This window comes from Sinohyriopsis cumingii, unplaced genomic scaffold, assembly GCF_028554795.1.
Source record: "Sinohyriopsis cumingii isolate HCF-2022 unplaced genomic scaffold, ASM2855479v2 utg000160l, whole genome shotgun sequence".
Taxonomy (NCBI): Eukaryota; Metazoa; Mollusca; class Bivalvia; order Unionida; family Unionidae; genus Sinohyriopsis; species Sinohyriopsis cumingii.
The window spans coordinates 5097314-5112729 of NW_028315873.1; the positions used below are offsets into that span (position 1 = coordinate 5097314).

Genomic DNA, 15416 nt, shown 5'->3' on the forward strand with positions numbered 1-15416 from the left:
ATCAGCTCTTTGTTTTCTCCATGTAAACCTTTTTTAATAGAATGTGAATTATTAATTTTAAAACAACACTATATCAGTGTTATATATATATATATATATATATATATATATATATATATATATATATATATATATATATATATATATATATATATATATATATATATATATATATATATGTGTGTGTGTGTGTGTGTGTGTGTGTGACATAAATATGTGAACTAAAAATAATTTTTTTGGGTCCTTGGGTTATGGCTGTCATCAAAAGTTGTGAATGAGGAAGACTTGTACTACTTCATTGGTTTGCTATTTTTGCTGAAAACCCTACTTAACTATTCAATTGCACATTTTTTAAGTTAATTTCTAAGACCTGTTCTATCTCCCATGTCCAGTTCTTTACTGCAGGAAACCTCATTACATCCTCCAGATAGTAACAACACAACTATAAAGCAAATTTGATTTGTCAAAGTTAGCATTGCAACAACTGTGTTTACAACCAATTTAGGACAATACCAGTTTTGAACATGACATTACCACTCAGTTTATAGAGTGCCATTTCATGGATTCAAAGAACAAGCAGCTTCAACTTTTTGAGGATTCTGCTATCAATATATCCACATTTCCAGATTGTACTGAGGGAGTTTTCATATTTACCTTACTTAAAATTAGATAAGATTTATTTGTAATTGTGACAATATCTTCCTTATGTGTATATTAAATTAGTTTTCAGGTTTTTAACACATTAGACATATTTAACAGTGGAATACTATTGTCACTGTTTAATGATAAGAGCATCACATTTCTTTGTTTGTCCGTTTAATAGTTCTGTTAATATTTTTTTATATTTATATTTATTTTCTTTATTTATTTTCTTTATTATCATTACCCATACACAGGTAGCAGTGGGTCTGGGATCCATCCCACTGACTACATCACAGCACATTATAAGTGAATATTGCCATACAGAAAATAGTGGTTAACACCAATACATAAAATTCTAAATTTAATACAGAATTTACTATTGGCAGAGAGAGAAAACTTAGACAGAAAATTTTGTTAAGATTAAGTTGGCCAGTAAATTAAAAAGTTTACTTGTCTGTATAAAAGACACACTTGTCCTTATATTCACAGTAAGAATAAATAGTGGAAGACAGGACTGTTAAAATGTTTACTTTTATTAAGCTGAACCATCTAAAATGTACTCGATATTTCAGTTCTCCTACTTTTTGGACTTTTCCACTGTAAATATTTGTTCTATATCATATCTTATTATTTCTAGAAATCATTAAAGTTAGTTGTAAGTGAATTGTGTCTGAGAAGAAATGTCTGTTAAATTGTATTGAGTAATTGTATATGTGTGGTCAGTTTCTGTGGCTGTGTATCAATGAATTTATTTGATATGTTACTTCGTAAGTTTAACAGGGCCCCGCACATCAGTATATGAATATTCCAGCATGGTCCAATGTTAATTGATCAAACTTTGATCTCTCCAGATTAGCTAAACACCCACACAACATGATTGCTGCTATTAGCATCTCCAGAATTATAATGAAAGGTTAGAACTGCTTCTTTTATATCAGTCTAATAGTATTTCTAAAGCTCATGATTTACTTAAATTTCTGATTTCTTTAAGATTGCTGGAAGAGTTTATAGAAACTTTTCACTTCTGCCACTAACAACTAACATGGCATTTCTGTCATTCCCTCTTAAAATTTATAACTTACAAATCTCATCTTGACATTCATGAAACATTGTAAAGGGATTTTGATTCTGTCCTGATGCTATGGTGGTAAACAAAGACCAAAATCTTTGTAGGTTGCAAACAATTTGAAATTTTTCATGAAACGCAGTCAATCATAACTCCCAATGTAAATAATGCAGTGCTTTTTGCCACAAAGTAGTCACTTTTCTAAAGTGTAATAACATTTTTAGTTTGCGCACAAGGTTTTCTTTATACCATTTTAATAGATAGTGTCTAAATATGTGAGATGTGCCCAACGTTTGACATAAACCATTTTCAGCCAAGTTCTTAAGGAAAACTGAACATATTTATTGGTGCAGTCAGCCACATCTATTATACTTTTCTGTTTCTTTGTGTATATTTAAATAACTTTTATGCATTGGCTCAGTGTTTCCCTTTATGCACATTTGTGTGCCAGGGACGCCCGCTGGAGAACATTGATGCACCCATTTTGTTGCTGTGCGTTTTTGTGATGCAAAGGATTCGCATAATCTGATCAGGATTTATTTAATATCCAATGATTTGGATGAGGGATGGCATTGAGTATACTTCCAGCAGAGGCATAGACTGGTTCCCAGATATGTATGCTTCCTGCGTTGCACTCTGCTATTCGTATAGCGAAGTGTAACACAGGGAGCATACGAAACAGGGAACCAGACTAGCATAGGCATTGTTATGACAGAGTAGCTTCCCCTAATCTCGCTAACTCTCATGCGATTTCCATCGAGTTCAGCAAGATGTCATCCTGATGTTTAGGTCTCACTGGATAGTTTCGTACTTTGACACCTCCCTAATTTTAACATAGAAGGCATGAATCTAAATTATATAAATTCACACAGAAGCTTAACATGTAATGTGGTTTAGATTTACTTTGAGTTAGGCCTGAAAATTGGTTGGCTTGTTTGGTGACTGCCTGTCACAGTTAGACTAGCACTGGAGATCAAATGCGTAACTTGGGCTGCAAATGAACAGCCGATTTGGCTTACGTATTTACATATGTCTGCTACAGAGGTAAATATCTAAAAAATCGAGATGGTTGAGGGGTGATGAAAAGTATGCCAATTTGTTATAGCACTAGTGAATTTTATTCATGCATAAGGCACATACTAATTCTTTTAGCTGCCTCGTCACAAAAAAGTATGCAAAATAGCTCTTTGCTGTCAAAAATGACTAAAATTTAGGTGTTGGTGGCAGTGTTGGTTCAGTATAAAAGCCACCAGTTGTATCAGTAATTAACCTGATTGCCACAGTCAAAATCTCACATGCATAATTTCTACAAAAATCATTAGTTTTCATTTGTATCTTCAGTGTAAAATTATTATCATTTTTCTGCAATAGGATGAAAATTTACCAAATTGTCTAGTGAGACCTTAACCTCAGTCCTTGGTCCACTAGAAAGTGATCTCCAGATTAAAACGGCGTGCACTAAGAAGCATTAGCGAAGAAAGTGAAAGAAGCAGAACAGAAAATAGTAACTGTAAATCTAACTTTAATGAAAGATGGAGAAAATAATTCCCTTGACTGTAATACGGCACATCCATCAGTATTAACGGTGTGCCTGATTGCAAAGACACTGCAAAAGTGAATAATCCTTTCATGACAGGGTTTAAGAATGTTAAAAAATCTGCTCTCGTTCACCACAAGATATCTTGAAAACACATTATCAGCCAAGACATTCTTTCACATCAAAGAAATCAGTTAACTTGCCAAGACAAATGCGTTTTTCGGATTACGAAGTCAGGGGGTCAATGCAGATTTGGTGGCTTTTAAATTTGCTGCATTAAAAGATCTTAAAGTTCAAGTGTAACTTATTAGAAAGAAGATGAATCATTAGCCTCTTAAATTTTGGATCAGTGTGTTCTAGGATAAAGTACAATGAAACCGATGAGAGTACACATTTTATGACAGGCAGTAAATTAACTGCTGTTTGGTTAAAAAGATTTATTTGGCTTTTTGTATTGGTTTATATGTTGCTACAGAAAAAGATAATACGGAGACTGTTAAACGTACGACTTTAAACTAAACAAAAAATGAATAAATTTATTATTTGTATGTACAATGCATTTGTTTATTAATTGTGCCTGTTTTTTGTTTGTATTTTTAGAGAGAGAGAGTATGTTGTGCAAGTTGCAATATCCTACTTCAAGCTGAAAAAGTACGGATCAGAGGAAAATTTGTCTGTACTATTTTTACCCCCCACATTTTTTATTTGACCCCCAGTTCTGACACCAAAGGTTGTTTTTAACCTTCAGTTTTACATCCCTTGGTGGATACACTGATTAGCTTCATTATATTTCATTTCTTTCTCCATATGTCACTTTGTGTTGCATGTAATGCTCTTTGGAGAGGGAGGTAACTGTGTTTTGTACCTTAATGTGATAACTGTTTACATCTTGACAAAGTTGCATATTTCGGACTTAACTTTCTACATATGGGACCAAAATGGTGACCAGAATATATTGTCTTGCTCTTTCTGTAGCTGTCAATGTTTGCACCCCTAGCTTTATGCATATTATTTACATTTCAATGCAGACACACAGAAACAATTGCATAACATGTCAACATGCAGTCTTATAATTTTAATAATATTATGTACACATGCTGGTATTTGATTTTATTCAGGATCCTACCTTATCGAGAAAACATTGGTCAGAGGAAGAAAACGATTTCCTGAGCACATGTTTTAGAAGCAGGAGGAGTACCAACCAGTAGAGTAAATCCATTTTGGAATGATTGTACTAACGAGCTATATAAACACTGGTTCTTCACACAATGGTAGAGTCTTGATGTTGTTTACTTATTGTCAGATAACTATTGAGTATTCTGAATACATATTCTGAGATGACTGCTTACTTTTAAAGTATCAATGGTTTAATTTAATTGCCATCTTTATTTATATTTTTATTGGTTTGTAAGTTCTATACTTCTTTGTTTACATGGGCCCCGAGTGGTCTAAAGTGCTCTCCATTACGGATCACTGCCATCTCACTTCTATCTGTGTGGGTTCAAGTCTAGGATTCAGCCAATGTGGGTATGTGAGAAAGCTTGCCAGTAACTTCTCGTGAGTCGGTGGTTCTTCCCAGGGTTTTCCCAGGTTCTTCCTCCACCATTAATACTGGCCGCTATGCATAGCCTATTGTGTGCTGAAAAATGGCGTTAAACCCCACAGCAATAACAACAACAACTTTGTTTATACATATAGCCAACTAGGTTAAACTATGCTGAAAATCCTCATAATTATTTTCCTTTTGTTCTCATGTCATGTGATAATATGAACAAATTATATATCTATAAATGTGTGTGTGTAGTATTCTAACATACATATTAAATAATTTTAAATAGAGGTGAGTGGAGTATGACTATGATTTTATATGGTAGAACATGGAGATTTATTGTATTATAATATTCAGACCTCATCATAAAAGACAGGTGTCGTAAGAATGGTACATTTTTCCATACTAGGTAATTGTGATGTTGAAAGAATATTGGAAATCAGTGATTGCCTAAAGTATGTTACTTTTAATAACATGTTTGAGTAAAAACATTATGACAGCCTGTGCAGATTACATGAAAATTATTGAACAGTAGTAATTTATTATTCGAATTCATTATTGTAATTCAGGTGTGATGTGTTGCAGCAGATGCCAAAAAAGAAAGAATCTTTTTCCAGTTGGAATCACACAAGGAATACAGATAGAGACTTTTTCCAATAGGAACCACACAAGGAATACAGACAGAGACTTTTTCCTTGACAAAAGAGATACAAACTGATCCTGCTCTCCTAGTTATTGAAAAGCAGTAAGTTTTTAGTCAAAGCACTTTACCAAAATATTAACCATTTTTTGCTCTAATTTTGTGCAAAAATTACATTTTATTTTTTATTAAAACATATGCAATTCTATAATAGTTTGCTCCTTTGTTACTTAGTAAAATAATTTCAGTGCATGTGTTTGTGTGTGTGTGTTTAAAATGTGAACCTGCATATAGCAACATCAAACATCCAATGAGAACCGCTCCGGTGGCCTGGTGGTTTGAGCGTCTGCCTCGGGTGCAGAAGGTCCCGGGTTAGAACCCTGACCAATTCATACCAAAGACTTAAAAAAATGATACGAACAGCGGCCTCGCCAGGTGCTCAGCATTGAGAGGTTAGCATTAGGGCTGGTTGGCCTGGCGTCAGGATAATGTGACTGAGTGTGACATAATGCTACATGTCTGCGGCATGATGCCCGAGTGCTAGACATCACTATAGTGTGTCACACTGCAGATATCGTGCGATATGACTGAAAAAAAAGCTACGTTGAAAACCTAAATCACACACAAACACACACACACACACAGCCATTGACAAACATAATGCAAACATGATGGGCTTTTTATCCATACTAAATTTCATTGCTAATTTGTCTCAGACTATTTTCCTTTCAGATCACATGAATAGTGAAATTACGGTTTGAGACTGTATACATCATGCACCATCTCTTGTCATCCCATGCATGAAAATTGCTATCGTCCACTGTTCACAATGTATTTGGCAAGTTCTAATCTTTATAAATATATGGATGGCATGAAGTGTAAATGACTGTTATGAATCAAAATGCATGGATACTGTTACCAAAAATATAAACACAAATCTTTATTTTACTTATTGTCCTCAAAATAAGAAACAGAATATGAACAGACTCTGAAGCATTATGACTACAAGCACTTTACAATTTAATCAAATGATTGCTATCAGCCCTCACAAATGGCTGTTATTACTAAAAACAAAGCTATCAAACAAATCTTTTGCATTATTGAACATAATTTGGTCCCTATTTTGACATTTCATTGCCTCACCTGCATTGGTAGGGGAGATGTATGTTACTTGTTTTGTCTGTCAGCAGTTGGACTACTGTCAGCATTTTGCTGAAGGTTTTAGTTTCAGATTTTCTGCATGATGATGAGTGCAAAAAACATTGAGGGATAGTTACAACATTTGGTCATTAACATCATTATTAAGTGTCATTTCAATAGCTTACACATCCAGTCACCTGCCTCCCTTGGTCAAGGTCACAGTCACTTTTAATAATGGGACCATTCTGGTAGCCTAGAGGTTAGAGTGTCCACCTTGGATGCAGGAGGTTGCGGGTACTAAACCCTGGCCGAGTCATACGAAAGACTTATAACAATGGTATTAACAGCTGCCTCATTTTGTGCACAGTATTAAGTTGTTAGTGTTAGGACTGGTTGGTCTGGTGTCAGGATAATGTGACAGGGCGGGACATGATGCTGCATGTCTGCAGCATGATGCCACAGTGCTAGACATCACTATAAACTGCCACACTGCAGACATCGTAGCGATATGACTACAATTGTCAAAGCTGCATTCCAAATCCCAACATACAAACACATACACTTTTAAAATAAATATTTCTGATAAGCAAATGGCAAGTGATATGCAATTTCTTTGAAGCCTTTGTAAAATAAACCCCAATTCATTTTCAATAATGTAATCCAATTTTTTTTATAGGTCTTCTTTTCATTACTGGAGTTTTATTAATATCCCACACAGTACCATAGACTTGTATTAATATCCCACACAGTACCATGGAGTTTTATTGATATTCCTCACAGTACCATAGACTTGTATTAATATCCCACACAGTACCATGGAGTTTTATTAATATCCCACACAGTACCATAGACTTGTATTAATATCCCACACAGTACCATGGAGTTGTATTAATATCCCACACAGTACCGAGGAGTTGTATTAATATCCCATACAGTACCATGGAGTTGTATTAATATCCCACACAGTACCATGGAGTTTTATTGATATTCCTCACATTACCATAGAGTTGTATTAATATTACACACAGTACCATAGAGTTGTATTAATATCCCACACAGTACCATGGAGTTGTATTAATATCCCACACAGTACCGAGGAGTTTTATTGACATTCCTCACAGTACCATAGAGTTGTATTAATATCCCACACAGTACCGAGGAGTTTTATTGACATTCCTCACAGTACCATAGAGTTGTATTAATATCCCACACAGTACCATGGAGTTGTATTAATATCCCACACAGTACCATAGACTTGTATTAATATCCCACACAGTACCATGGAGTTGTATTAATATCCCATACAGTACCATGGAGTTGTATTAATATCCCACACAGTACCATGGAGTTTTATTGATATTCCTCACATTACCATAGAGTTGTATTAATATTACACACAGTACCATAGAGTTGTATTAATATCCCACACAGTACCATGGAGTTGTATTAATATCCCACACAGTACCGAGGAGTTTTATTGACATTCCTCACAGTACCATAGAGTTGTATTAATATCCCACACAGTACCGAGGAGTTTTATTGACATTCCTCACAGTACCATAGAGTTGTATTAATATCCCACACAGTACCATGGAGTTGTATTAATATCCCACACAGTACCATGGAGTTTTATTGACATTCCTCACAGTACCATAGAGTTGTATTAATATCCCACACAGTACCGAGGAGTTTTATTGATATTCCTCACATTACCATAGAGTTGTATTAATATTACACACAGTACCATAGAGTTGTATTAATATCCCACATAGTACCATAGAGTTGTATTAATATTACACACAGTACCATAGAGTTGTATTAATATCCCACACAGTACCATGGAGTTGTATTAATATCCCACACAGTACCGAGGAGTTTTATTGACATTCCTCACAGTACCATAGAGTTGTATTAATATCCCACACAGTACCATGGAGTTGTATTAATATCCCACACAGTACCATGGAGTTTTATTGACATTCCTCACAGTACCATAGAGTTGTATTAATATCCCACACAGTACCGAGGAGTTTTATTGATATTCCTCACATTACCATAGAGTTGTATTAATATTACACACAGTACCATAGAGTTGTATTAATATCCCACACAGTACCATGGAGTTGTATTAATATCCCACACAGTACCGAGGAGTTTTATTGACATTCCTCACAGTACCATAGAGTTGTATTAATATCCCACACAGTACCATGGAGTTGTATTAATATCCCACACAGTACCATGGAGTTTTATTGACATTCCTCACAGTACCATAGAGTTGTATTAATATCCCACACAGTACCGAGGAGTTTTATTGATATTCCTCACATTACCATAGAGTTGTATTAATATTACACACAGTACCATAGAGTTGTATTAATATCCCACACAGTACCATGGAGTTGTATTAATATCCCACACAGTACCGAGGAGTTTTATTGACATTCCTCACAGTACCATAGAGTTGTATTAATATCCCACACAGTACCGAGGAGTTTTATTGACATTCCTCACAGTACCATAGAGTTGTATTAATATCCCACACAGTACCATAGAGTTGTATTAATGTCCCATACAGTGCTGCGGAGTTTTATTGATATTCCTCACAGTACCATAGAGTTGTATTAATATCCCATACAGTACCGTGGAGTTTTATTGATATTCCTCACATTACCATAGAGTTGTATTAATATCCCACACAGTACCGAGGAGTTTTATTGATATTCCTCACATTACCATAGAGTTGTATTAATATCCCACACAGTACCATAGAGTTGTATTAATATCCCACACAGTACTATCAAGTTGTATTAATATCCCACACAGTACCATAGAGTTGTATTAATATCCCACACAGTACCATAGAGTTGTATTAATATCCCACACAGTACTATCAAGTTGTATTAATATCCCACACAGTACCATAGAGTTGTATTAATATCCCACACAGTACTATCAAGTTGTATTAATATCCCACATAGTGGCATGGAGTTTTATTAATATCTCACACCGTACCATAGAGTTGTATTAATATTCCACACAGTGCTGCGGAGTTTTATTGATATTCCTCACAGTACCATAGAGTTGTATTAATATTACACATTGTATCATAGAGTTTTATTAATATCCCATATAGTACCATGGAGTAGCAGTCAGGTGCGGAAAAACTGATTGATGTTGTTTTAAGACAAAGATTTGTTCCTGGGGATATTTCATACCAAGACAGAGTAGAATTATTGCACTGTGTGATATATACTTATGCAGCCAAAATTGCTGACACAATACTGCAAATCAAAAATATCCAAATGGCAGTAAAGAATTCCATTTGAATGGGTATCGAAAAAGTGTGACAACAGTTATCTATTTCAAAACGACTATCCAAATTTAAAAGAGTTTGATCTTCACAAATTAGTGGCCAAAATAACATGTCAGCCATTACTTCTGAAGAGCCTTCTGGCTGTTTCAGTGTGAATAAGCAGAGTTGGTAGCATTAAATTAATACAAGACCTGATTACATGCCTTGGACTTGCTTACAGCCTTCTAATGTCCAACAGATTTCTTGAACTGTCTAGACTTCAAAGGGTACTGACAGTTGTCCTACTGGATCAATGTGTTCATGAAAATGTGATTATCTTTTTAGTATTGTTTACTTGTTCCAATTTTCCTAAAAAGTTTGTTATTTAAATTCATAGTGTTAAATGTTGCATACCTTTTTGCGATTCCCCTTGTTTGCACGTACAGATTTTTCCGGTGTTGTACATTGACATGTGTATTAACAAAACATGTGTTGACCAATCAAAAACAAGTATTATTTGGTACCATTTTAACATTTACTTCATATATATATTTCTAATTAAATAAAAGTAATTAGTTCGGTCTGAATTGATCACTTTGAATAATTTTATCTTCACTGTTCTATTTAATCTTGATTAACATTTTTGCTCTTAGTAATGCTTGTAACTGTAATTATGTAACAAATAGTGCTATTGGCTTTCTTCTTTTCACAGTAAATAAAGAAAAAGAAAATTGTATTCTTATACAACTACAGTTCCATTTTTTCCCTGTCATACTTGCAATATTTGTGTGACCTTTTTATTATTGTACTTTGATAATTATTTGCTTCAGAATTAATTTTAACCAATGTTAGGAAAAAAATCACATAATCATGATGTATATATTTTATTCTACAAATGATTGCAAAATAAAACAAATATTTAAACTCAAATTGGGAATTGCTTATATAGTACGATGAATTTAAGTAGTGCCTTTAAACTCAAATTGGGACTTGCTTATATAGTACGATGAATTTAAGTCGTGGCTTTAAACTCAAATTGGGACTTGCTTATATAGTATGATGAATTTAAGTAGTGCCTTTAAACACAAATTGGGACTTGCTTATATAGTATGATGAATTTAAGTAGTGGCTTTAAACTCAAATTGGGACTTGATTTTATAGCATGATGAATTTAAGTAGTGCCTTTGAACTCAAATTGGGACTTGCTTATATAGTATCATGAATTTAAGTACTGCCTTTAAACTCAAATTGGGACTTGATTTTATAGTATGATGAATTTAAGTAGTGCCTTTAAACTCAAATTGGGACTTGCTTATATAGTATGATGAATTTAAGTAGTGCCCTTAAACTCAAATTGGTACTTGATTTTACAGTATGATGAATTTAAGTAGTGCCTTTAAACTCAAATTGGGACTTCCTTACATAGTATGATGAATTTACATAGTGGCTTTAAACTCAAATTGGGACTTGATTAAATAGTATGATGAATTTAATTAGTGCCTTTAAATTCAAATTGGGACTTGCTTATATAGTATTATGAATTTAAGTAGTGGCTTTAAACTCAAATTGGGACTTGCTTATCTAGTATGATGAATTTAAGTCGTGGCTTTAAATTCAAATTGGGACTTGCTTATATAGTATGATGAATTTAAGTCGTGGCTTTAAATTCAAATTGGGACCTGCTTATATAGTACGATGAATTTACGTAGTGGCTTTAAACTCAAATTGGGACTTGATTTTATAGTATGATGAATTTAAGTAGTGCCTTTAAACTCAAATTGGGACTTGATTTTATAGCATGATGAATTTAATTAGTGGATTTATACTCAAATTGGGACTTGATTATATAGTATGATGAATATAAGTAGTGCCTTTAAAGTCAAATTGGGACTTGCTTATATAGTATGATGAATTTAAGTAGTGCCCTTAAACTCAAATTGGTACTTGATTTTACAGTATGATGAATTTAAGTAGTGCCTTTAAACTCAAATTGGGACCTGCTTATATAGTACGATGAATTTACATAGTGGCTTTAAACTCAAATTGGGACTTGATTAAATAGTATGATGAATTTAATTAGTGCCTTTAAATTCAAATTGGGACTTGCTTATATAGTATTATGAATTTAAGTAGTGCCTTTAACCTCAAATTGGGACATGCTTTTATAGTATGATGAATTTAAGTCGTGGCTTTAAATTCAAATTGGGACTTGCTTATATAGTATGATGAATTTAAGTCGTGGCTTTAAATTCAAATTGGGACCTGCTTATATAGTACGATGAATTTACGTAGTGGCTTTAAACTCAAATTGGGACTTGATTTTATAGTATGATGAATTTAAGTAGTGCCTTTAAACTCAAATTGGGACTTGATTTTATAGCATGATGAATTTAATTAGTGGCTTTAAACTCAAATTGGGACTTGATTATATAGTATGATGAATATAAGTAGTGCCTTTAAAGTCAAATTGGGACTTGCTTATATAGTATGATGAATTTAAGTCGTGGCTTTAAATTGAAATTGGGACTTGCTTATATAGTGTGATGAACCTAAGTAGTGGCTTTAAATTCAAATTGGGACTTGCTTATATAGTATGATGAATTTAAGTCGTGGCTTTAAATTCAAATTGGGACTTGATTATATAGTATGATGAATTTAAGTAGTGCCTTTAAACTCAAATTGGGACTTGCTTATATAGTATGATGAATTTAAGTCATGGCTTTAAATTCAAATTGGGACTTATATCATTTGATGAATTTAAGTCGTGGCTTTCAATTCAAATTGGGACTTGCTTATATAGTTTGATGAATATAAGTAGTGCCTTTAAGCTCAAATTGGGACTTGCTTATATAGTGTGATGAATTTAAGTCGTGGCTTTAAATACAAATTGGGACTTGCTTATATAGTATGATGAATATAACTCGTGGCTTTAAATTCAAATTGGGACTTGCTCATATAGTACAAAGTTGTGGCTTTAAATTCAGATTGGGACTTGCTTGTATATTATGATGAATTTAAGTCATGGCTTTAAATTCAAATAGGGACTTGCTTTTATAGCATGATGAATTTAAGTCATGGCTTTAAATTCAAATTGGGACTTGATTATATAGTATGATGAATTTAAGTCATGGCTTTCAACTCAAATTGGGACTTGCTTATATAGTATGATGAATTTAACTCGTGGCTTTAAATTCAAATTGGGACTTGCTTATATAGTACAAAGTTGTGGCTTTAAACTCAAATTGGGACTTGCTTTTATAGTTCGATAATTTAAGTTGTGGCTTTAAACTCAAATTGGGACTTGCTTATATGGTATGATGAATTTAAGTCATGGCTTTAAATTCAAATTGGGACTTGATTATATAGTATGATGAATTTAAGTCATGGCTTTAAATTCAAATTGGGACTTGATTATATAGTATGATGAATTTAAGTCATGGCTTTCAACTCAAATTGGGACTTGCTTATATAGTATGATGAATTTAACTCGTGGCTTTAAATTCAAATTGGGACTTGCTTATATAGTACAAAGTTGTGGCTTTAAACTCAAATTGGGACTTGCTTTTATAGTTCGATAATTTAAGTTGTGGCTTTAAACTCAAATTGGGACTTGCTTATATGGTATGATGAATTTAAGTCATGGCTTTAAATTCAAATTGGGACTTGATTATATAGTATGATGAATTTAAGTCATGGCTTTAAATTCAAATTGGGACTTGATTATATAGTATGATGAATTTAATTAGTGGCTTTAAAGTCAAATTGGGACTTGCTTATATAGTTTGATGAATATAACTTGTGGCTTTAAATTCAAATTGGGACTTGCTTATATAGTACAAAGTCGTGGCTTTAAACTCAAATTGGGACTTGCTTTTATAGTTCGAGAATTTAAGTTGTGGCTTTAAACTCAAATTGGGACTTGCTTATATAGTATGATGAATTTAAGTCGTGGCTTGAAGCTCAAATTGGGACTTGCTTTTATAGTACGATGAATTTAGGTAGGTGCTTTAAATTCAAATTGGGACTTGCTTATATAGTACGATGAATTTAAGTCGTGGCTTTAAACTCAAATTGGGACTTGCTTATATAGTACGATGAATTTAAGTCATGGCTTTAAATTCAAATTGGGACATGCTTATATAGTTTGAAGAATTTAACTCGTGGCTTTAAACTCAGATTGGGACTTGCTTATATAGTACGATTAATTTAAGTCCTGGCTTTAAATTCAAATTGGGACTTGCTTATATAGTATGATAAATTTAAGTCCTGGTTTTAAACTCAAATTGGGACTTGCTGATATGATGAATTTAAGTAGTGGCTTTAAGAACCTAGGCATTTCATTGTTAAACTTAATTTTAGTGGTTGGTAATTTAAGTCAGTATTAACACAGCTTCTGTTTTGAAATATTTGCAGTAAAATTACAAGATCATTATTTCTATACCTGTTTTTATTGTTTTGTGAAGTTATCATTTAAGTCTGCCTATTAAAAGGCAGGAAATGTTGAAATAACTTCATGTGAAAACATTTTCATTTATATTTATTTATTGTTTCTGTCAATTCTTTTCTTTTTAGTTTTCTTCGATATCACAGACATTCCCATTGCCCTGTTTGACAAGAGTATTTTGCCTTTGGAAAGTGCTGGTTTAATTTTCCACATTTCATTGGCATACTAATTTTGTACAAAGATGTCACAATTTTGATGTCAATGGATGCAGAGTCCTGCTTGGCATTACAAATTGATGTTTGGCTACTAACAGAAGGTTCTTGTAAAGCAACACTTCATTATTTTACAGATGAAATAATGATTACAGGTTGATGAGACATGATAGGTCTTTATAAATATATGTTTGTTTGGTTAAATAGGCAAAATGAGTGGACGGCTTTTACTTTGATAAAAAAATGTTACCCTTGAGTAACTGAGTGAAATTTTAAATATTATTTAGCATGTCAAACATATTTTCTTCATACATGATTGATAACAGTAACATTATGTGATGCAAGTATTGTTTTTGACACAGAGTATATTTTGCTTCTTATTACAGATCAAAAGACTACAAACTTCATATTGGACATGCTAACATATTTTACTCCTTTCTCCGGGATAAAACTTTGTTTTACTTAATGTTTGAAAAAATATTATAGATTCATTCCTTGTACTATCAACACTCATTATAACTTAACATTATGAGAGTTCATTGGAAGTCATGTTTTGTCTTCCAGGAACCTATATGACAGGCAAATTTATTGATAAGGAATAAACCCATATTGACGCATTGATCCTATACCGTATATACTCACTTGGAAGTATATTCCATCTGCAACACAGAACCCAATATGCCATTGCAAAATGAACCTGTAGATCAAGATCTATTTTAGTTCTACAGGTAACTCATAACGGACTTCATAAAGCAATATCTTTCTGCACATTATGCAACAGCAGACCTGGGTCTGTGCAGTTGGACTTGACTTGTAATCAAGTAAATAAAGAACATAATTTGTCAATCACATATTATGTATATGATGATCAGTGTAATGATTACTGTAATA

At 33.2% G+C, this 15416-nt stretch overlaps 1 protein-coding gene across 1 annotated transcript in view; it reads left to right on the plus strand.

Annotated features, from left to right (window-relative positions):
- Nucleotides 1–15416, plus strand: part of LOC149774669 (uncharacterized) — a 54542-nt gene that overhangs the window by 34976 nt on the left and 4150 nt on the right. The gene's annotated exons all lie outside the window — the stretch shown is intronic.